Below are 24876 nucleotides of genomic sequence, written 5' to 3'. Positions count from 1 at the left end.
ACATATGTAAATAGTGTAGAACAGCTCTTGGCATATAGTAAATGCTACAGAAGTGTTACTTATATTTTTTATATATTATTGGCAGCATTTGTTTTTGTTTTTTTAAAAGATTTTATTCATTTATTTGTCAGAGAGAGAGCGTGCACACAAGCAGGGGGCGTGGCAGGCAGAGGGAGAAGCAGACTCCCCACTGAGCAAGGAGCCCGACGTGGGACTCAATCCCAGGACCCCGGGATCATGACCAGCTGAAGGCAGACGCTTCACCGACTGAGCCGCCCAGACGCCCCAAATGCTACTTTTGGCAGCATTTGTATTATTATATGTCCTTCTGGTGAGAACTGTGTTGGATGAGTGTGTAAATAAGAGTGTTCTCAGGGATGCCAGATCGGGTAGGGTGAGAACTGGCATCTTTAGGAAGATCTATAGCTTGTGCAGGGAACCCAGCCCATGATAGCGTACTCACCTCAGGACTCTGGAATATTCATTTTGCCAAGAGTCCGAGCACTTGACGAAGTTGGAGGTGCCACGTCCCTGGGCCACAGATGATGGCAGCTTACTCCCAGAGCGGCTGCTTCCCTCCCAGTGGAGGACATGTCATTAGAATCACCAAATCACATGATAGACCAGTGCTCCTCGGAACCCCCAATGACAGAATGTTTCACCTTTCACATGTGAAGATTCGTACTCGTGCTCTGAAATTTTCATGGGAGTGGATGCTCTTTTATTCCTTGGGTTCCCCGGAGGGGGAGCCGGCCCCCTGTAGGCCAAGGGTAGGTGTGACCACTGAGAAAGCTAGGTGGAAGATAAGTTATAGAAGCTCTGTCCTCATTGTCAGAGAGCAATTGAGATGGGCAGGCTCCCAGCCTCTTCTCTGGCTGCCCCAGAAAGCGTTCTGCGGTCGGTTCTGCGGTCACTGCAGCTCCCACTGATTTTCCTGCTTTTGATCACCCCTAGCACTGCCTTCCACTCCATTTGACACTTAATTTCGTACTGCCTACGGTGACAATCTCCCTCCCCAATTATAGGCCTGTTCCAAGTATAACCTGTTCTCCTGGCAAAAGTCTGATGGAGATAGTTGATATGTCAGAGGGAGACTCCCAGCTATAAATTAACCATCTATTCCCCAGGATCCTCTAAGCTCTGCCTCTGTACCCAGGCAGATCACCAGAAAAGCTCTGTTGCTGAGCCATTTTGCTTTGGTCTCTTTGGTGGGCACCTCTAAAATTGCCTTTATAATAGTGTGTTATATTTTCCGTCTGTTGTATCATGTTTTTACATGAAAGCTATCTCAGATCTCTGACGGATGGAGGGAACAGGTACGGAAATACGTAAAGTGTATTCCTGTTTAGAGTAGACAAAATGATCTCTGTAATCCGTGCCACGTAAGTGTTAATGAAGACGAGGAGGGTAAAGGGTTACTTTATTGGGTAGGCTTGGAGCAGGTAGAGATAGCTGTGGGGAGATGTGAAACAGTGGATACCTGTGGTTTCTGAAGTGCTAAGATGTATAAGGAAGTTGTGAAAAATAGGACTGCTTAGGGCAGTGACTGTGGCAGCGTACCGGCTGCTTGGGAAAGGGGGTGAAAACACTCTCCCTCCATCTTGTCCCTTCTAAATGTCCCCCATCTCAGTGACCCTAAATTGGGCTGCTGCTCTCCCCCACTGGCTTCATGGCACTTCCTATAGACACTTTTCTTTTTTTAAAGATTTATTTATTTGAGAGAGAGAGAGCACAAGAGCGTAAGCAGGGTGAGGAGCAGAGGGAGAGGGACAAGCAGACGCCTTGCTGAGCGCAGAGCCCAACACGGGGCTTGATCCCATGACCCCAAGATCATGACCTGAGCTGAAATCAAGAGTCAGATGCTTTGTGGCACCTGGGTGGCTCAACCTGTGAAGCGTCTGCCTTCGGCTCAGGTCATGATCCCAGGGCCCTGGGATGGAGCCCTGCATTGGGCTCCCTGCTCAGCGGGGAGCCTGCTTCTCCCTCTGCCTGCTGCTCCCCCTGCTTGTGCACTCTCTCTCTGACAAATAAATAAATAAAATCTTAAAGAAAACAAAAAGAGTTGCATGCTTAACCGACTGAGCCACCCAGGCGCCCCTAAAGACACTTTTATTTTTTTTGAAGGTTTTATTTATTTATTCGACAGAGATAGAGACAGCCAGCGAGAGAGGGAACACAAGCAGGGAGAGTGGGAGAGGAAGAAGCAGGCTCCCAGCGGAGGAGCACTATGTGGGACTCGATCCAGGAATGCCAGGATCACGCCCTGAGCCGAAGGCAGTCGCCTAACAACTGCGCTACCCAGGCGCCCCCCTAAAGACACTTTGATGCCTCAGTTTCCTCCTGCGTCTGTTTGCTTGGTCACACACTATTGATCGCACTAGCACACGAGGGCCCCGGGGCCATATTGGATGCCACCTTTGTTACACGTACCCAGCGTTTTATCTCCTGGATCAGAATACGTACCTTTAGCTGCTACATGATCTGCAGATCTGTGTGCTCGGAATTAGGCATAAAAATATCGTTGTGCCCAGCTTGGTCATTTTTCATGATCTCGACCGGGGGGTGGAATCTTATTTTAGATATGTCAAAGAGTGGGTTCCTGATCTCCAAGGTCCTTTCAGACTCGATGACATTATGAGTCAGTGACTGGGAACTGAGACAGATCTTTTCAGCTGATTGTAGCTACGATGTAGAGATGGCAAGATTCTGGCATGATCTATTGGTCATGACTTGGTGCTTACCATTTTTCTCTTAAAGTGAAAGCAACATGTGGAAATCAGATTTCACAAATAAATTAATGGGTGGTTATTTGCTCTACAAAATGACTCACAGAGACTCCTTTAAATAGCAAGCTCTTCTGGTGTGCTTAAAATATGGGTCAATTTATTTTTAAAAAGGCTTTTCACGTGCAGCACATTTAGAAACAAGTCTGTTATATAAAGAAAGATACATATGCATGATGGTTTGGGGTTTGGTTTTGAATTTAACAGACTTCACTTGTCCAGATGAATTCGCTTCTATCTTTGTCCAGGAAAGTCTTATTTTGACTTTGGTAGCTGAAGGTAATTGGATTAGGATTCTTAAAAAAAAAAAAAATCAACTGAGAAGTCCCATTCATTCTGGCTCCTGTGGTGGTCTCAGACAAGCAGACTCTTGTTGCGGGGGAGTCTTCATGGTCTCAATGGTCCTTTCTATTCACTTCTTCCCTGGGGGTGTTAGCAGAAAGTGTGGTATTTAATTTTTTTTTTTTTGCTGGAATATCTAGATTCTGAAAAAGAAGTCAGAAACCTCTGGTAATATGTGAATCACATGAAAAACGTCTGCAATTTTTAGACAAAAGGTGACCTTCTTGAACATCCTGGGAAGATTAGTGCCTCGTCTTGAATTCTAATTGAAGTCAATATTAAGACCTTTGGGAAATAAGTCGCTTTGAAAGTCATGAGACCATCATTACCTTACTGTCTTGTTCTGCCTTTTAAGTCACACCAATAGGTACTCATCTATGAGGCATGCTGAGACTCAGCAGGAATGGGGAGGAGAAGATTGAGCTGAACCTCGGTTAAGGCTCTCATCTGAAGAGGATGGCCGACTATCCAAACCCCAGCATCTAAAGACATGGGACAAAATTCACCTTGAAGTGGGCAGGTATTTGAGTCCTGAGGGTCTCCTCTGATGGTTGGGGCCTAATCGGGCAAGTAGAACTAAGAGTTAAGCGCATGACAGTATCACGCTTTGCCGTAGATGGGTGGCTATGGGTGTCTTTCCGATTTCAGTAGGATTTCAGCTAGTAGCTAGGGAGAGTAGGACAGGTCTGATCCAAGAGGAGAAGGAGCGGGCAGAGTCAGACAGGGACTGAGGGATCGAGCCAAGCTGGTTGGGGTTCCAGGTAGGATTCCGGGTGCAGCCGAAGACATCAGACGTGATTCACGGGCTATGAAGACACACAGTCATGCAAGGAATAGTAAAAGCTGCTTCTTATGAATCACTTGCTACCGTGTGCCACATATAATTTACTTAATCCCCAGACCAACTCTATGAGGCAGTCTGTTGGTTTTTCCTTCGGACATCAACTCTGTGGTGTCTTCTCCAACACCAACTAATTCTCCAATTCTCTGACACCAACAGGGTGTCCAACAGTTCAATTAAATTCTGACACTCACTACTCCAGAGTTAGTTCAGACTTCTTTGTAGGTTAAGGGCTCAGTCCCACATGATTGCTCTCACTTCAGAGACCAGCTGCCAGCGGGGGGGTCCCCAGGTGACACATACTTCTCCCTGGCTGACAACCAATTCACATGTTCCCATGACCTCCGCACCAGGTTTGATAGTTCCCTAAAATGACTCACAGAACTCAGGAAAGCCCCTGACTTACAATTACCTGTTTATTATAATGGATAGAACTCGGGAACAGCCAAATCAAAGAGACACATAGGGCAAGGCATGGGGCAGGGTGCCCTGTCCGGGTGTGCTACCCTCCCAGCACATCACCAAGTTCGCCAACCTGCAAGCTCTCCGAGTCTCCTTTTTCAAGAGTTTTGCTAGAACTCAATCTCCAGTGCCATCCCCCCTCCCCCACTGCCTGCACTCGCTCACCAGGGAATACAGGAGAAAATGCCATCTCTCGAACCGCATGTTTGGTCTTTCTGGCGAGCGAGCCTCCATCTTGAAGCTATCTAGGGGACCCACCTTGAGTCAACTGATTGCATGAACTCAAGTGTGGAAAAGGGCTCAGGTTAAACAACAAAAGACACTCTTATCCCTCTGAAAATCCCAGGAGCGTTAGGAGCTTTGAGACAAGAAATGGGGAAAAAGACCAAATAGATTTTTTATTTTACCATTGGTAAGGGTTGCTGTCTTTGTTTTCCAGATAAGGAATGGTAGGCACAAAGAGGTAAATTAACTTAGCTGGGAAGTAAGTGATAGAGCCAGAATTGTACTCAGTTGGGCGGCTCTCAGAGCCCTGCATTTAACTAGCTTGCTGCTTATACCACAGACACATAGTGTATGGCATGGCAGAGGTTGGAGGGAGGGATTGCTGACCCTCGGGTGGCGCCCCGCACCTACTCTGCTCAGGGCAAGCAAGGCCTGAGGTATCAGGCCGTGTAGAAAATAAAATTCCCGAATCAACACCGCAAAAATTACAGCTCAGTTCTGCTGAAAATCTAACACACCGAAGGTAGTAATACTAAAGACCATTTTTCTTTTCTTTTCTTTTTTTTTTAATTCAGGGAGAGCTGGAATGCACATGACTACCAGTCGCATGTTGGGGGGGCGGGGGGTAGGGACAGGTTGGGGGAGCAGATTTCAGCTATGAAGGGAAGCTGAGTTCATCACACCTGTGTGGAGCGCATGCCAGCTCCTTGCAAGGCGCTCTGCTAACAGTGCTTGGAGAAGAGAGGTAGGATGAGGAATAAAAAGACTCTAGACTCCGGAGATCAGCCCGTCTGAGTGTGTCAACCCCGTAGCATCAAAACAAGTATCTTGGGAGCTTACCTGACAGTCATCGGTATGTGGCATCTGCGTGGCCCGCCTGAAGCAATGAGCTTCTGAGACTCACCTCCACCCCCAGCCCTCCTGGTTGCCCAGGTGGTAGGAGGTCTTGGGAATTGGGTCCGTCCAGACCGGTCGTTGTCCAAGGAGGCGCGAGACTCCATTTCCGTGTGGAGAGGCAGGGCCGTAGACACTCATTTGGTCGCTTAGTCTGCAGTTACACCTCGAATACTTACTGAGGGCCAGATACTGTGCTATGTAACTTTGAGATAAAGCCATGGGTTATCACCAGGAAGAAAAGGATATCGTGCAGATGTAAAGGATGAGTCAGGGCCGTAGTGGAAAGAGGAGTAGAACCAGCGGCCAGCATAGGTTGGAGCTGAGCAGGTCAGGGTCCTGGTGTGAATAAGCCAAGCAGTTGAGGGTTTGTCCTTTCGAGGAGGGCATGGCTGCTTAAAAGTGCCTTAATTGTGTAAAGATGCACGTCAAATTTGTTAGGCCAGTGCTAGCGAGCGTTGTTTACAGTCTGGAACTCAGTGTAGTCTATTTGGGTGTAAGGATGTGCCCCGAGGCAGCACGATGCCTGCCCTGCCGCGGAGCGCGGAGCCCTGAATGGGGAGCCAGGAAGTTTGGATGCTAATTCCAGCTCTGTCAGTAGATTTGTTGTGCTGCTCACTTTTGAAGCAAATCACTTCACTTCTCTAGCTCCTAGATTCTCCTTCTGTCATAAGAGGTTGAGCTTGACTGAACTTTCCATAATCAATTAAGGGAGAACTTCAAACTGACTCCTGACTTGTGTCTTGCCCTCCCCCACCCCACCTTCTCTTTCTTATTCCTTCTGTCTGTGTGGTAAAGACTGTCAACACTGTCATGGACCACACGATGTTTGGAGTTGTCCTCAGGTCACTTCCAACTCAAGTGGAATTCTATGATTTTGTTTCATTGTAAATGTAGGCTTGAGAGGTGTTAATTTCATCCTGTAACGATTGAGTTGCAGTTAGTCGGAAGATATGTTTAGGGCAGATATGGGAGATAGGGCTTGCCAAGTAAAAAGCTCTGCAGAGAAAATGGAATTAACTGGAATTAAAGAGAGGGATGGTTGTATCTAAGTTGTTGGAAACACAGCAAGTGTGAGGATCTCAACTGTCCAACAGGGGAGAGGTTAAATGGAGAAAACTCATTATGATTATGACTGTTGTTATCATGGTTAGTTACTTTTTTAATAATTACCCACGGGGCGGCAAGTACCCAGCCAGGCTCTCTATATTGGTTACATCTTTCATTCTTACCCTAAACCTATGAGACTTTATTATTTTCTTATCCCCATTTTTCAGATGAGGAAATTGAGGAAATGACTTTGCTCATTCCACAGGAAAAAGAAGCTTCTGGAGCCATGCGGACTGGGCTTGAGGTGACTGAAGAGAGTATACCTTGGTTTTGAAACTTGGATAGGACCTGGAACCCTCAAAGGAGGGGTTGAGTGTCTCCAATGACTGGGTAAGCAGTAGCTGATGAACTTGGAGCAGAAAAAAAAGAATCTAATGTTTGGGAATCAGACACATGTGAGAAGGTATCAAATTGGTTTTGTTTTGTTTTGTTTAGAGTCCCCACAATTTTCTTCAAAAGATTACTTTTTGTTTTTATCGTGAATTCTTTGTCCATAACGGAATACATCAAGTGGATTTCTACGGCTTGCCTGTAGAGAGGACTGCACTGTTTCTGTAGGGTCACGTTTGCCTACGGAGATAAAGTGTTGAGTCTGATGATAATTCCCCTTTAGGGAGGCACTGTACTAAATGTATTGGCTGATTTGATGCTCATTATAGTTGGCATTTAAATTTAAATTTATTGATCTTTAGAGCGATGTGTTGTAGCTTATATCTGGGCAGCAATCAATAATTTTATATTTAGTGTGAATTTAACTGTAACCAAGAGATGGAGTGCTTCTTTGTCATGGCTCTTTATGGTAAATAGAATTTATGCTTTCTCTGTAGTAATCAGAATGAGTGGAAAATGAGTTTTCAGTATTCCTACTATGCTCTCAGCAAAGTCTCAGCCAGCTTAGGAGGCATAGAATTCAATATCTCATGAATATGAGATTCATGGATTCCACTTCAGTGTGATGGGGATTTTTTAGGAATATGGTACTTGCCATGATACTGTATTTCAAACTACTTAAAAAATTCTCTTATTAAATATCGTTAGGAGAAAAGTGCATCTGTTTTGATAAGAGCTTAATTATTTCAATTTGATTCACTGTCCATGAATATAAGTCACTTCCCTTTTGTGTTTTATTTTATGTGTGTTTCCCACTGAAATATACCTACTTCCTCAGATCTTTAATGAATGCTAATAGGGGAGAGTATATACTATTTATTCATTTGTTCATATTTGATGGTAATACACACTGTATTCCACTTGTGTAAAGTAATTTTCAGAATTCTCAACAAGATTATACAGTCTTGTTAATCAGCTCGGCCTCTGTCCGTTTAGATTGTTCTGAAAACTCTAGTCTGGCACAACTCTTCTCTATGTTGCATTTATTTATTTATTTATTACAGAGAGAGAGTTGTGTGAGTGAGATGGGGAGAGGGGCAGAAGGAGAGGGAGAGAGGATCTTAAGCAGGCTCCATGCTCAGCATGGAGCCCGATGTAGGGCTCCATCTCACCACCCTGAGATCATGACCTGAGCTGAAATCCAAGGGTTGGGCGCTTAACCGACAGAACCACCCAGGTGCCCCTCTATGTTGCTTTCATCGACCCTCTCTTCTTGATCTACTCTGAAATTCCTTTTTTTTTAGATTTTTATTTATTTCTTTATTTGACAGAGAGACAGCCAGCAAGAGAGGGAACACAAGCAGGGGGAGTAGGAGAGGAAGAAGCAGGCTCCTAGCGGAGGAGCCTGATGTGGGGCTCGATCCCAGAATGCTGGGATCACGCCCTGAGCCGAAGGCAGACGCTTAACGACTGAGCCACCCAGGCGCCCCATACTCTGAAATTTCTACCATTAAAATAACTCTGGAAGGATATGCCAAAATATACAGGTGTTTTCTGGAAAAGGGAGGAGGATCCTGATTCTCATATTCTAGCCATTTAAAGATGGCTTATCGGATGAGCTAATTGTTACATTAGAAAGCACAGAGGTTCACCCTGAAAAGATTGGCTCTGTAGTGAGTGGCACTTGGAAAGCCAAGAAACATAAAGTCTAAGCTCTGCTCTGCTCTGCCACTAAATAGGTATGTGACCTGGGCTAGATCGCTACCTCATCTGGGCTCCAGTTGCCTCATTTATTGTAGTAAACTGAAAACTGCTCCCTTCCCTGCACTGTCCACACTAGACACCATGAATGTTATCTCATATGGCAAAGGGAACTTTGCAGGCATGATTAAATTAAGGATCTTCATGTGGCATGATCATCCAGGATTATCTGGGTGAGCCCAGTGTAATTACAGTGATCATTAGAAGAAGATGCAGGAGGATTCAGGGGAGGAAGAGGTAGTGGCCACGTGATGACGGAACACAGGTTGGAGTGATGTGCTTTGAAGTTGGTAGAAGGTGCTACAAGCCAAAGAATACAGGTCACTAGAAGCTGAAAAAGACAAGGAGAAGGATTCTCCTCTAGAACCTCCAGGGGGAAACAGCCCTGCTGACACCCCGCCTTTAGCCCAGTGAGACTGATTTTGGACTTCTGTCTTTGTGAGCTGCAAGAGAATAAATTGGTGGTGTTTTAAGTCACGAAATGTGTGGTTATTTGTTACAGCAGCAAAAGGAAACTGAGACATTATAAGATGAGGGCGTTGGACGAGGCAGTCTCCGAGGTTGTTTCTAGCTCTTGTGTCTGTGATCTAGGATTAATTTAGAATATATGTTTCAGTGGAAGGAAAGAGGCACTGTCTGAATTGATTGGAAAGGAATATGAGAACTAGGTTTATTCTTGCTGATTGCTTATAGTTTTGTCCACAGATGGCATAATTGACTACTAATAAAAAAAGACTGTATTAGAGGTAAAGTAACCTTTAAAAATAAGCATATATTAGTATCTGCAAACTTCATAGTGATCTGTTCTCAAAGGAATGAAAAAACAGAAGATGAACACCATCAAACCATGTTGTCTCCAGAATTTATATCTTCAATTGGATTATAAGTCCGTTGGGCCAGAGCTGCATAGAACAGGAGGTAGAGCCCAGAATTTTGGACAATGCCTTTAAGGACTGACATTCACAGGAGCTAGTCTTGAGGTTGAAGTAGTCGCAAGGGCAGTTGCTGATCCGTCTGCTGGGGTGAGGGCAGGCCTCAGGGTTAGCAGAACAGCTTTGATCATGACCAGATGGTCTTATGTGTCCATACCCATGTTGGACTAATGACCTATATGCATGCCTGATTGAGGTGTCAAAAACTTAAAAAAAATTTACTACCTTCACTTCCCTTTATAGCTAGATGCTTAACTCCACCTGCAAGCCCCCAAAGGAGAAATGGTGAAGAAAGAGAATGAAATGGTTAAGTAGTGAATAGACTATGGGAGAAGGTCATTCATTCTGTCATCTAGCCAGCCAGCCAGCCAGCAAACAGAGTTTGAGTACCTGTTCAGGGCAAGGCTCTGTTTTACGTGCCATGGAATATCCAGATGAACTAGATGCAGATTTTATTCTGAAGGAACTTAATTTAAAGTGAGAGAGTTCAAAATGTGTAATACATAATAAAAAGTGATATGTGCCTTAAGAGAAGTATGGACGAAGAGTTAATTGTATAGAAATATCAGTGGCTGCCCAGTACTGTGTACCGTGTTACCTTGGAAGATACTCACCACACAGCATTGTAATATCATCTAAAATCTATCCTCAGGATGAAAATGTATTGTACAGATAAAATCAACTGGAGGATGTGTGTGTGTGTTCCTGTGGCATTCCCAACATGGATTACATACATCTATATCACTGGGACATTTTAGATAAAAAGGAAAGAGGATTATCACCTGATATCCTCAGTCAGCCTCTGTCTAACCAACAGAACAGAAAAAGATCCTGGGATCTAAGTAGGCACTGTCCTCCTAGCTGCAACGGGCATTAGGTTTTGTAGGGGATCATAATCTGCCACCCCAAAATGTGTCACTTTGGCATTAAGGATTATTTTGAGCTAAAGGCATTTAAGATTCAACAGATACAGAAAGAACCTTCCCAGAGTTTCCCTTATCTAACTAAAAGCAGAACTTTCTGAGAAATGAGTACAACCCTAAATCCCCTGTCCCAGAAAAGATTATGGCCATGAAAAAGGCAGGAAGTTGATGCTGGTGTGGACCTTCCCAAACAAATCTTACTTCATTAGTTTCCCCCATATATTTGCATCTCTGCAGTTTGCTGCCCTTGGAACCCAAACCCTTTTCCTTTGTCTTGTCACTTCTCTATAAACTTATCGTTCTTTGTTAAGATGCCATTTAAGAGCAAGCTCTAACCACCCCTTGGAGTTACTCATCCCTGAGTTTCCCCTATGTGTATTTCTGCTATGTGTGTTATTTATTAACTGTTTGTTTTTCTCTTGTTAATCTGTCTTTTGTCAGTCAAATTTCCAGAATGCCAGCTGTAGAAGCAGGGAAAGTAGTAGAAAAAATCCATTTTCCTTGCCTACAGACTAATGTCTGCATGTCTGTTTATTTTAAGCAGAAGTAGCAGCTCATATGCCCGTAGGTGCAGACATGTGATTTAAATGAGTGAAGCAAGAAGGATATATTTTATTGAAAGACACATTTGTTTGGCATATTGAATACATAGCAATATTCTTCGTTTTTGCAAAAAATGCTATGTTTTTCTTGAAATAAGTGGCACATATTTAACATTTGTTTTCCTACTTCTGTTAGACACAGATAGGAGAAATATTTCATCTTTTTTTAAAAAGCCATTTTTATTTATGTATTTATTGAGAGAGAGAGAGAGAACGTGCAAGTCAGGGGAGGGGGAGAAGGAGAGAGAGAATCCCAAGCAGACCCCACACTGAGCGCAGAGCCTGATGCGGGGCCCAGTCTCACAAGCCCAAGATCATAGCCAGAGCCAAAATCAAGACGACGCTCAACCAACTGAGCCACTCAGTCGTCCCTCATCTTCTTTACTGGAAGAAAAACAATAGTTCGAATGTCATGATAAATGGCCCCCTATATCCATCTGCAGGAGAGGAGTAGAGGAGGCTGTAGGGAATGGTGTGGAATGTGGCTACTTAGAGAATGCATGGCCCCTCTTGTAGGGGCAGCTTCTATTCAGCTCTGGCCCATCATTACCACATGAGAGTATGGGACCAACGTTGCCAGATTTTCTGATTTTTCAAGAAAAGACGGAAATAAAAATTTTTTAATGTAAAATCTCTGATTTTTAATTGTTAATTTTTAATTTTTTTAAGTAGGCTCCATGCCCAGCATGGAGCCCAACACGGGGCTCAAACTCATGATCCTGAGATCAAGACCTGAGCTGAGATCAAGAGACAGACGCTTAACCCATTGAGCTACCCAGGCACCCCTTATTTTTTTAATTTTAATTTCTTAAAGATTCACGTATTCATTTGAGAGAGGGAGAGAGCATGGGGGCGAGGGTCAGAGGGAAAGGGAGAAAAAGACCCAAGGAGACTCTGAGCTGAGCGTGGAGCCCGATGCAGGGCAAGATCTTATGACCCCAAGATCATGATCTGAGCCCAAACCAAGAGTTGTCTGCTCAACTGACTGCACCACTCAGGCACCCCGGTAATTACACTTTTTGAACAACAAATTGGGACACGTGATCTGACAGTGAGACATAGTGTTTGAACTTGAGCATGTTCAGGACAGTATGGAACACACAGCAGACATTTGCAAAAACACATTTGATTTACCTCCTAGGGATTTATTGTTTTGCTTTCTTTCCAGCTGGTAGCTCCTATCACAGGGTCTTTAGTGATTTTGGTTTTTAATACCTCAGCAACTAAAACCTGCCTTCTAGGGAATTGCAGATACATAGAGGCTCTGGTGCTCTGGATCTTTTCAAGGCACTGAAGAACCTGGCTGACCCCACCCTTGCCTGTGACAGTTCCCGGTCCTCCTAGTCCCCCATCTTCAGTGGAGAGAAAAGGCCCGTGCTTCGTATGCAGGCCCACTTCCAAATGCTTCCTGTATTGGCGCTTCCTGTATTGGCTGGGGCAGTACTGCAGGCCAAGCTCTCATAGATTTGAATTAAGTGCTTTCTAAGAGAAGGTTTGGACTGATTTGACTTTGGGGTTGCTTAGTTTTGGGTGGCTGCTGGAAACCAGGCTGAAGCTGATCCTTCCTAGGACAGGTGTGAAAAGGGAAACTGGGAAGCAGCAATGGCGTCCTGGAAAGGTGTGGTTTCTGAGTCTTAGCTTGAACTGCAAAGTGTTTTGGGGCCAGGCTACTCTGTGTAAGTCCAGGAGTGGTCTCCCTACAGAAATGGGAGAGTATGTGCTCCTCCCAAAGGTATTCCAAAATCAAAATCATTTTAGATGGGTCCTGTTCTCACAAAACATTAGCTAAATTAAATACATCTGCTAATAGTTGGCACCTTGGCTTAGACCCTTAGACCCTCTCTCTTAAGAGCCCTCCAACTCTGGCCTTTCATTATTCAGTAGTACCTTAATTTTTTAAAAAAATTTTTAAAAAGATTTTATTTATTTATTTGACAGAGAGACGGCGAGAGAGGAAACACAAGCAGGGGGAGTGGGAGAGGAGAAGCAGGCTTCCCGCTGAGCAGAGAGCCGGATGCAGGGCTTGATCCCAGGACCCTGGGATCATGACCTGAGCCAAAGGCAGACACTTAAGGACTGAGCCACACAGGCGCCCCTTGATAGTATTTGTAAACCCAAACTGAAAGGAGGCCAAGTGAATATGTGGCCAGACAGCTTCTAGAAAGAAACGCTGTTGCTCCCAGAGAAGACCAAAGAGGAACCAGTTCTGGGCAGGCATCCACCTCTTTCCCCAGGCAGCTTTCCATGACCTCCTGCCTGGGCCCAGTGGTCTTCCTGACATCTTGTTTAGACCAGTCCTCTCCAAAGTAGCCTTAAATCCAATCACATCCAATCTTTAAGAGTACTGTTCACGTTCTGTTCAGTGCTTGTCCCAGTAGCTGCCAACCAGCAGATGGGGCTTGTTTGATTGGATTTGGATGTGGGGACAGTCCCTGATTTGACTTCTGAAGCCTTGAAGAGTAATCTTGGGTTGGAATGCGCTGTGAGGAAGGGCGAGGCAGCATAGTTTCTTGGACTTTGAATTCTTACTCATGTCTGTTGAAAATGAGAATGAGGAGCAAGGTCCATTTGTTTAATGGGGCTTTTTCCCTGACAACTTATTGACTCACTTCTAGTCCTTACACGTTGGTGCTGTTTGTTGACTCTTTCCAAATACGTACGTGTGCTGAGTGGCCTGGCGATGAATGTGGGTTTTATGTATGTTTTTATTTTTTTTTAAGGGGTTTTATTTTTAAGTAATCTCTACACCCAATGTGGGGCTTGAACTTCCAAACCCCGAGATCAAGAGTAACATGCTCTACTGACTGAGCCAGCGGGCGCCCCTGAATGCAGGTTTTATAGACTCAGGGCTTTGTCCACCAAAGCCCTCATTTTCCAGACGAGGAAATTGAGGCCCAGAGAAGAGAAATGGCACAGTGTTTTTGTGGCAGAGCTCATAGAACTCAGGGCTTCTGTTATTTTTTTTTTCAATCCAGAGCAATTCATCTTTATTATTTCCTAATGTGTCATGGTTTCATAGATCATTTGTGGAGCTCAGCCATCCCCTCATTCATGACTCTGGTACTTGCCTTCCTAAGAAGCCCATAAATATTGGAAATCCCACATGATGGATAGCTACTCTGGAAAATGTTGCTGGTGAAAATTGTTTCCTAGCTGCAGGCTTATCACATCCAATAGGGATTCCTCAGACTTAGTAATCAGTGGGAACACTTAAGATATATGTATGTATCACACGATACATACATACATTTTGAAAGTATCACTGTCCCTAATTATTGTTAACACAGTTTTTAGTTGGTTAGAAAACTATGATCATAGTTAAAAAAATCTTAAGTTCGAAAAATAGTGTCATACTTTTTTTTATCTTAGTATTGAGTATGGAGTAGCTTTTCAATAAATATGGATAGGATGAAGTAAATAGTTCCCTGCAATTCTCGCTTCTGCTTTTGTCCATTGGTCCAGAACTCCCAGGAGAAGGGGGACACATGCCCTGAGCTGCGGGAAATCTGATGCTGTTTTCTAGAGCAGTCACAACAGCAAAGGGCTCCTATCATGAATACTTTCTAATGGCGTGTGTATAGTGTACCGACGGGGCTTAGCACATCCTGCCTGATCAGCAAATGTTCCAGGCCAATGTTAAAACATTATCATAAGGAGCCTACAGGGAAGCCTGTCTTATCATTTTAGGCCAACTTGATGACACTTCTTTCTTATCTTAGCTCCTCTGTTCTTCCCATGGTTCAGAAGATCAGCTGGATATGGTGCTTCTCAAACAATTCTGCTTTTCTTTATAGTGGATAAAAGTGTATGGTGGACCTTGGCAAGTCATGGAGTGGTTTGAAGTAGCATCTTACGTGTACACAATCTCTGTAAAAGCTTGTGTTTGATTTTGTAAATTCATGAGAGGTTTTTATTCTGCTACATCCTTATTTCAATGGAAAATCGGTTGGTTTTTAAAAAAAGATTTTATTTATTTATTTGAGAGAGAGAGAGAGAAAGCATTCAAGAGAGATCATGAGCAGGGGTGAGGGGTAGAGGGAGAGGGATAAGTAGACCCCCCCCCACACTGAGCAGGGAGCCCTACGTGGGGCTCTACCTAGGACCCCGAGATCATGACCTGAGCCAAAGGCAGATGCTTAACTGACTGAGCCACCCAGGCGCCCCTAGTTGGTTTTGTTTTTTGAGAGAGAATGAGTGAGGGAGGGGCAGAGGGAGAGGGAGAGAATCTTAAGGAGGCTCCTCGCTCAGTGTGGAACCTGATGCGGGGCTCGATCCCACAGCTTTGAAATCATGACCTGAGCTGAAATCAAGAGTCGGATGCTTAACCAACTGAGCCACCCAGGCGCCCCTAGGTTTTGCTTCCAAATTTGAGATAAAGTTGCTGCTCAGGATAATGTGCCGTGTTTATATCCTATGGCCTTCTCTGGGACACCCGGGCCACATTGTCACAGCCCCATTTTAGGAAAATGGAACTAGAGAATACCCAACCTATCCATCCCCTGAAGCAGGTCATTGTTCTTAGCCTGAGGCCGTCATGCTCTCTGATTTCTTTAGATTTATGGCAGTTGTTTTGAAACAATTCTTAAAAACCCATACAAGTAGGGGCACCTGGGTGGCTCAGTGGGTTAAGTGTCCGACTCTTGATTTCAGCTCAGGTCGTGATCTCAGGGTCGTGAAATCGAGCCCTGCATTGTGCTCCTTGCTGGGCAGTAAGCCTGCTTAAGATTCTCTCTCTCCCTCTCCCTCTACCTACCTCCCCCCAACCCCTGGCTCTCATGTGTGTACGCTCTCTCTGGCTCTCTCTCTCTCTAAGAAGAAACAAAAGAGTCCCATCCATGTAATGTTTTCTTTAAAACAAAGCTGTCATGGAAGGCCAATATGTAAGATTCAGGTTAAAGAAGAGGACTGGGGGTCTAGAGCCTTACCCCTTTGCGTTCCTTCTCCTTGTAAAGGGGACACTGGAGCTCTGAAAGAAGTTGGAAAATCATTAAACTAGGGTGAGTCCATTCTTCATCCAGATCTCCTATGTTTTATTCATTCAACACCTATTTATTTAACAAACATTTGTTGAGTGACTACTTTGTGACAGGTAGTGTTGATATGGCAGTGAATAAAACAGGTAATATTTTCTGCCCTTGTGGAATTAATGTTCAAGTGGCGTAGTCAAGCTAACATGATAGGTGAGTGAAATGTGTAGTTTGCTCGCTAATGATAGTCCTACAAAGAACTGTAAACAGGGAACAGAGGTCCGAGGTGCCAGGATATTTCTATTTCTACTTCAGTGACTGGGGAAGGCCTGCATGTAAAGATGAATTTTAAGTAAAGATGCAAAGGAAATGAAGGCAACCCCACCCCCACCCTGTGGAGATCTAGTGAAAAAAGCCTTCCAGGTGGATGAAAGAACAAGTGCAAAGCCCTGAGATGGGAGTGTGTTTGGCATGTTTGAGAACAGCAAGGCTTTCGTTAGGAGCCAAATGGAAAGTCACTGGAGGGTTTTGAGTCGATTCTGTTCAGTGCCAACAATATCACCCTGGCTGCTGGGTGCAGAAGAGACTGAAAACACGGCAAGGGCAGGCTAGGGAAACCTGAAGGAGGCCATTGCAAAAAGCCAAGAGAGAAATGGTGGTCACTTGGGACACCGTGGTGGCAATGGGATGGTGAATAGTCGTCAGACTTGGTCAGGAGGGCCACCAGGATTTGCTCCAGACCATAAATGGTGCAGGAGAAAAAAGAGAAGCCCCAGGAATGCCACTAAGGTTTTGACGTGAACAACTGGAAGGATGGGGTTGCCGGGGTGAAAGGGTGGGGGTTGAGGGGCTATTGGGGGCTTATTTAGACATGTGAGGTTTGATATGTCTGTCCTATACCTATGTAAAGATGTCTGGGAGGCAGTTAGACATGCGGATCTTGAGTTAGGGCACAATTCCAGCTGGAGATGCCCATTTTCCCCATCCCTTTAGGAAGAATGTGGTGTATCAGAAACACATCAGCAAACTGTCTTTCTGTAAATGGCGTGCTTCCAGAGGGCTCATGGCTTCCAGGCCCAGTCTCTTGAGGCAACATTGCAGTTGGCATGTGTGCAGACAATCCCTTGCTTTCACCCTTCAGCGTGTGGGTTAGATAAACATGTCCACGCTTTCTTTCAAGGACCCCTAGGGATGACTTGTAAAACTTGGAGATATGCTTCCGTGGAACTCAGTTTCGTAACAGTGGACCCAGAGCTTTGGTTTTCAGTTGCAATGGCCTCTTCGGAGGGCAGGGCGGGGGGGACACAAAAACTTTGAAATAAATGGCAACCAAAAACCATGTTTAGCCACCAAGGCTGCCTTTTTAGAACCCAGGGCAGATCAGAAAGCTGGCATTATCCCACACTGTAAGTAACTTTATCGGGAGGAAATCAGCTTCAAAGGGCAGCCTTGAGGGGAAAATAAGTTAAAAATGCAACAGGCAGCCTTGGGAGGAGGGGCAGCAGATTGGCTTTACCTAGATCACGCAAGAAATGATCTTTTTGACTTGGGCGTACAGGAGCTTTGGTTTCACTTGGGATCAGAAGGCCAAGCCAGCTCCCTGTTGCCCAGTAGCTGCGTCCCGGAGAAACTGCTTAGCCCCAGGTCCAAAGCGTGGGAACTGGAGCAGGGCCACCAGTCACTCAGCACTGACAAATATAGTAATCCGCTGTCTGTGTCAGCGGGGGAGGCAGAGGAAGGGGAAGAGGTTGAGACAGGAGGGAGGAATACATGGAGCACAGGAAAGAATATTGGGACTTCTAGAAGGGGAGCTGAGGGTCATTTAGAGAAGCTTTGAGGAGTAGGGGGCATTTGAATGATCGGTAGGATTTGGCTAGGCAGAAAGGTGGCAAAGGGCAATCCTAGCAAAGGGAATGGCACGAGCAGAGGAAGTGGTCTTCAACGAACAGGAAGTTCAAGAGGGCAGAGTTAAAGTAAGTGAAAGAGGGCAGGAAAAGGCAGGTAGTACTGTGGCGCGGTTAGGTCCTTGGTCTCTGGAGTCGGATGCAGAGTGGTCTGCAATTTCCTCTGTGACTGGGCGATTTGCTCAACCTGCTTCCTCTTCTGTTTCCTCCATGTTAAATGGAAATAATACAATTAATTGCATGATAGGGTGTTTGTGAATATTAAATGGGATCATTTCTTCAAGCACTTGGCACAATTCCCCATAACCTAACTATTAGTCTGACTATGGAAGGTAAAAGACTCAAAAAAAATTACGCAAAAATATTTATAGTAGTTATTCTTCCTTTGAATGATAATAGGTGGTTTTTCTCTACAGATCACTGTCAACTCACAATGGGGTCAGGTCCCAATAAACTCATCGAAAGTTGAAAATACCGAAGCCAAAAATGCATTTAATACATCTAACCTACTGAATGTCAAAGCTTGGCGTAGCTTACCAGACACCTACGTTAGCTTACAGTTGGGCAAAATCAGCTAATAAAATAAAATGTTGACCATCTCATGGGCTTGTTGAATACTGTACTGAATACATTGAATACTGTACTGAAAGTGAAAAACAGAATGGTTGTATCTGTTGACCCTTGGGATTGTGTGACTGACGGGAGCTGGGGCTTGCTGCTGGCCAGCATCACCAAAGAGCATTGTACCCCATATTGCTAGCTTAGGAAAAGATCCAAATTCAAAATTTAAAATACGATCTCTACTGAATGTGTATCACTCTGGCACCATTGTAAAATCAAAAAATTAGAAGTCAACCATGAGTAGTTGGGGACCATCTGTATTTCATTCTTTTCTGTATTTAGCAGATTTTCTCCTACAACCACTAATACTGATAATCTGAAAAACATAAACAAGTTTTCTTGCTTTTAAAAATGTGTGAAAGTTGGGCACCTGGGTGGCTTAGTCAGTTAAGTGCCCACCTTTGGCTCAGGTCATGATCCCAGAGTCTTGGGATTGAGCCCTGCATTGGGCAGGGAGCCTGCTTCTCCCTCTGCCTCCCCTCTCCATTCGTGCTCTCTCTCTGATACGTAAATAAAATCTTTTAAAAGAATGTGTGAAAGGCGATAGAGGATAATAAGTTCAGAAGAGTATATTGAGGCCAGATCAGCAAGTACTTTTTTTTTGATGGCAAGGGCTTCTAACTATATTTCATGAACTCGAGGATTCTGTACAAGTACTTCAGAGCTTCCATAGATAGTTGATTTATTTTTCTAAAATATATGATGAAATATATATATTAAAAATATATGATGAAAGATATATATTTTAAAAACATGGGAAATTACATGTTTAAATATGTGATATACAAAAATTGGCACATCAGAAACATTAAAATAATTTGTGCTACCACTTGACTTGCTTTCCTGCAGACCTTATAGTAAAGCTACTTTTGTGGGTGCCTGGGTGGCTCACCTGATTAAGCATTTGCCTCTTGATTTTGGCTCAGGTCATGATTTCAGGGTTGTGGGATTGAGCCCGGTAGTGGGCTCCATGCTGGCCATGGAGCCTGCTTAAGATTCTCTCTCCCTCTGCCTCTCCCCCCCTCTAAAAATAAAAGCTACTTTTGCCTTCTTGTGCAAATAAGGTATCTTGCAAGATTGTTAATTTTTTTAGCATTTGCAGCTACTTATCTGTGTGTGTAAGAATTTTCTCAACACTGTACAACCAAAATTTAAAAACAGAAATAAATTGAATGTTAATATGAGAATGTTGTTTCCTTACCGATGATTTCAGATTTTTGTGTTTATCAGAAAAACCTTATTGTTTCCTCATTCACTTTATGATACATTTATGTTATGATTGTTAACTTAAAAAATATTTATTTACTTATTTTAGAAAGAGAGACAACGTGCACACATGCATATGTTGGTAGGAGGGGCAGAGGGAGAGGGAGAGAGAGAATCTCAAGCAGACTGCCCATTGAGTACGGAGCCCTATGCGGGGCTGGATCTCAAGACCCTTAGATCATGAGCTGAGTGAAATGTAGAGTTGGATGCTTAACCAACTGAGCCACCCAGGTGCTCCATGTAATGATTGTTAACTTATAATAAATTCATATTAATAAAATATTTTTACGTGCATATACATCGGCATCTGTCAGATTTTTTGTCTAAGAAGACAATCATCCTTTTTGGAAAATAAAAAAAATGTATGGAAACCAATATGTTATAGGAATAGGGAGACAAAGTTTATGGGTATAAAAGTTTAGGTCTCGAGTCTGTGTGGTTTATCTTGCAGGAATGTGAGAGATGATTGAAGGGTAAGGGGTAGAGACTAAAATCAGGGAGACCAACTAGAGGGCCACTTCAGAGGTATAGCTGGAGGTGAATAGGGTCTAAACTAGGTGATGGAGCAGTGGACACGGGGAGAAGATGGATGGGAGAAATGCTGGATGTGGATTGACAGGACTTGAGAGGACATGACAGCTGATTAGGCATGAGGTACGTCAATGATGACATGCTGAGGTTTAAAACATAGGCCCCCAAGACAATGGTAACGTTGTCCTCTGAGACCATAGACCCAGGAAGAGGAGCAGATTTGAGGTGCAGGAGCAGCCGATGATGAGTTCAGTTTGGAATCCATTGACTGTCAAGTGTCTATTGGTAGGAAAGTGAGAGAGACATCTAATCAGCAGATGGATGTATGGGTCTAGAGCTCAGGAGATTGTTCTGGGCGGGACACAGAGATGGAAATTTGGGAGTCATCCACTTTGAAGAAATGAAGCCCCCAAATTCCTACTGCAAACTGAGTGTATAATTAGATTATACATTATTATTTTGGCCAATACTCTTTATCTCAAAAGGTGTCACGATAGCACTTAAATGTTGTTTCATCTTAAGGAACAGTTTTCTCTCAGTTTGTGCTTGAGTTGGTATTACACTGGGTAGTGCTTTTCCCGCTTAAATTATGGAGTGCTTAGGGCAGAACCTAGGTTGACCTCGGCATACTCATGTTGGGCCATTGACCCAGCTTGGCCTTGTGAAGTTAGTTAGCTCTGAGAGGATCACAGTTGAAGATAATGCAGATATACCCCAAATCTGCCACTGACTACAAGAGACTTATGTTTCAGCACTAGGAATATTCATGTAGATGCCAGAATGATGTGAATTATAGACATGATGCAAAAATTCCAGTGCTTCTATAAAAAACTGTTTACTAAACAAAGAGGTGTTAATATATTGTGGTATCTTACAATTTGGACTCTGACAAATAATGGCATTCTGGAACTAAAATGGTCTATAGAGTTCTTCCAGCTCAACTTTTTAAGTTAACATAATATGTGGTAGCCGAGCTCAGGACTCAGGATGGCCCAGTGTGCTTCCATGACGTCATAATTCATCCCATTCCTTGGTTTTGTTTTGTTTTGTTTTGAACTTTATTAGTCCTCTAATTCAATGGGATTTGCGTCATGTGGGGGAAATGTATGTCTGTGTATGAAACAGTGCTTGATCTGAGGTGAGGTGAGGATGTTGCAACCAACTTACAACCTTTGATCTTTGTGGATCAACCACGTCTTTATTTCTCCTTGTATGTATTTCCATACAGAATACAGTTGGAGAGTGTGGATTGTACAAGGGACTGTTAAATCTGCAAGGAAATTATCTATGTCAGAATGTCACGGTTGTAAATGTGAAGGGGTGTGTGACAGAGGGTGGTAGTCACACTTGAAGTGTGCAGAAATTAAGCAGTGTGGTTCTTCTTCCTCTCTCTTCCCCAACCCCTACCAAGCCCCTCATTTACAACATTCTATAAATGGTGCCTACTACTTCAGAGTGGTGAACGGAACTCAAGGCAAACTTGAGTCAAGAGGGGATCTTTTTTAAAAGTCATGAGGATGGGATTTTATCTCAAAAACTTTGGAAGAAATTGACTTTTATTAAGAATAACACCAAGTTTGGGGCAGCTGGGTGGCTCAGTTGGATGGGTGTGAGATTCTTGATCTTGGGGTCATGAGTTCGAGCCCCACATTGGGTGTAGGGATGACTTAAATAAATAGATAAACTTAAAAAAAAAGAAGAGCACCAAGTTAGAAACAAATAGTATTTTTAGGGGCGCCTGGGTGGCTCAGTCGTTAACCGTCTGCCTTCAGATCAGGGTGTGATCCCGGAGTCCTGGGATCGAACCCCACATCAGGATCCTCTGCTGGGAGCCTGCTTCTTCCTCTCCCACTCCCCCTGCCTATGTTCCCTCTCTCGCTGGCTGTCTCTCTCTCTGTGTCAAATAAATAAATAAAACAAAAATCCTTAAAAAAATAGTATTTTTTAAACAATTAAAATATTTAGAATGACCAGTTCCTTTTTCAAACAGTGTCTCAACTTTTCTTTTATCACTCCTAAATGGTATAACACTGAGGTTTTGTAATTCGAAAGAGATTAAAATAGCTTAAAATGATAGTTAGATAATGTCATATTTGTGTTACCTAATTTTAATGTGAAATTCACATGTAAGAGGAATTATAGGCATACCTTGTTTTATTGTGCTTCACAGACAATTATGTTTTTTTGACAAATTGAAGGTCTGGGGCAACCGTGCATCAAGCAAGTCTATTTGCACCATTTTTGCAACAGCATTTGCTCACTGCATGTCTCTGTGTCACGTTTTAGTAATTCTCGCAATATTTCAAGTTTTTCATTATTATCGTATTCCTTACGGTGATCTTCGATCAGTGATCTTTGAGGTTACTATTGTAATTGTTTTGGGGCGCCACATACCACACCCATATAAGGCAATAAACTTAGTTATTAACTGACTCCACTGACTGGCAGTTCCTCTATCTTTCTCCCTCTCCTGGAGGCTTCTTATTCCCTGAGACATAACAGTATTGAAATTGGACCAATTCCTAACCCTACAATGGCTGGTAAGTGTTCAAATGAAAGGAGTCACACGTCTCACTTTAAATCACAAGGTAGAAATGACGAAGCTTAGTGACAAAGGCATGTCTTAAGCCAAGACAGGCTGAAAGCTGGGCGTCTTACACCAAATAGCCTCTTTGCGAATGCTGTGAATGCATGTGAACGCTCTTCTATGAAGGCTGAGAGAGGTGAGGAAGCTGTCGAAGAAAAACTGGAAGCCAGAAGATGGTGGTTCATGAGGTTTAAGGGAATAGCCGTCTGTAGTGCATGACAGTGCAAGGGGCAGCAGCCCGTGCTGATGGAGAAGCTGCCGCAAGTCATCCTGAAGGTCTGGCTAAGATCGGTGATGAAGGGGCTGCACTTAAACCACAGATTTTCAGTGTAGATGAGACAGCCTTCTATTGGAGGAAGATGCCATCTAGGACTTTCATAGCCAGAGAGGAGAAGTCAGTGCCTGGCTTCAAAGCTGCAGAGGACAGGTCGTTGCTGTATTATTAGAGGCAACTATAGCCCGTTCCTTTAAGGTGAAGCCAGTGCTCATGGACCATTCCAGAAATCCCAGGGCCTTAAGAATTGTGCTAAGTCTACTCTGCCTGTGCTCTCTACAAGGAATGACAAAGGCTGGATGACAGCACATCTGTTTACAACATGGTTTGCTGAATGTTTTAAGCCTGCTGTTAAGACCTACTGCTCAGGAAAAAAGATCCTTTCAAAAATAATTACTGCTAGTTGACAGTTTACCTGGTCACCCAAGAGCTGTGGTGGAAGTGGTCCTCCAAGATTCATGTTGTTTTCATGCCTGCTAGCACAACATCCATTCTGCAGCCCGTGGGTCAAGGAGTGATTTCGACTTTGAAGTCTTATTAGTTTTATTTTATTTTATTTTATTTTATTTATTTATTTTAAATATTCATTTAAGACAGACAGCGAGAGAACGTGAGCAGGAGGAGAGGCAGACTTCCCGCTGCGCTGGGAGCCTGAAGCAGGGCTCGATCCCAGGACCCAGAGATCACGACCTGAGCTGAAGGCAGATGCTTAACCATGTGAGCCACCCAGGTGCCCCTAAAGTCTTATTATTTAAGCAACACATTTTGTAAGGCTCTAGCAGCCATAGATAGTGATTCCTCTGACGGATCAGGCAAGGTCAGCTGAAAACCTTCTGGAAAGGATTCACCATTCTAGATGCCATTAAGAACATTTGCAATTCGTGAGACGTCAAAACGTCAACATACAGAGGAGTTTGGAAGAAGTGGATTCCAGCCGTCATGGATGACTCTGAGGGAGGAAGTAGCTGCAGATGGGGATGGCGTGGAAATAGCAAGAGAACTTGAATCAAAAGTGGAGCCTGAAGATGGGACTAATCGCTACAATCTCGGGGTCAAAGTTGAACTGACAAGGAGTTGCTTCTTAGGGATGAGCAAAGAAAGTGGTTTCTTGAGATGAAACCTACTCCTGGGGAAGATGCTGCAGAGATTGTTGAAATGGCAACAAAGGATTTAGAATATTCTGTACATGTAATTGATAAAGCAGGTGCAGGGTTTGAGAGAATGGACTCTAATTTCCAAAGGAGTTCTAGTGTGGGTAAAATGCTATCAAACAGGATCTCATGCTGTAGAGAAATTGTTTGTGAAAGGAGGAGTCCGTCGATGTGGCCGACTTCATCGTTGTCTTATTTTCAGAAATTGCTATGGTCACCCGAACCTTCAGCAAACTCCATCCTGATCAGTCAGCAGCCATGCAACATTGAGGCAAGACTCTCCACCCACAAAAAGATTACAACTTGCTGAAAGCTTAGTTGATGGTTAGCATTTTTTAGCAATAAAGCATTTCTAAATCAAGACGTGTAA

General features: G+C 43.8%; 1 protein-coding gene across 1 annotated transcript in view; it reads left to right on the top strand.

The window, feature by feature from the left end:
• Positions 1 to 3480: 3480 nt before the first annotated feature.
• The window catches only part of KLHL13 (kelch like family member 13), a 260054-nt gene continuing 238658 nt past the window's right edge, over positions 3481 to 24876 (top strand). Inside the window, exons 1-2 of the mRNA XM_034648762.1 lie at positions 3481 to 3645; positions 6863 to 6987. The gene's annotated coding sequence lies outside the window, so the exon portion shown is untranslated. The remainder of the gene's footprint in view (positions 3646 to 6862; positions 6988 to 24876) is intronic.

Source organism: Ailuropoda melanoleuca, chromosome X (assembly GCF_002007445.2).
Source record: "Ailuropoda melanoleuca isolate Jingjing chromosome X, ASM200744v2, whole genome shotgun sequence".
NCBI classification, from domain to species: domain Eukaryota; kingdom Metazoa; phylum Chordata; class Mammalia; order Carnivora; family Ursidae; genus Ailuropoda; species Ailuropoda melanoleuca.
This window is presented reverse-complemented; position numbering and strand designations above follow the sequence as displayed.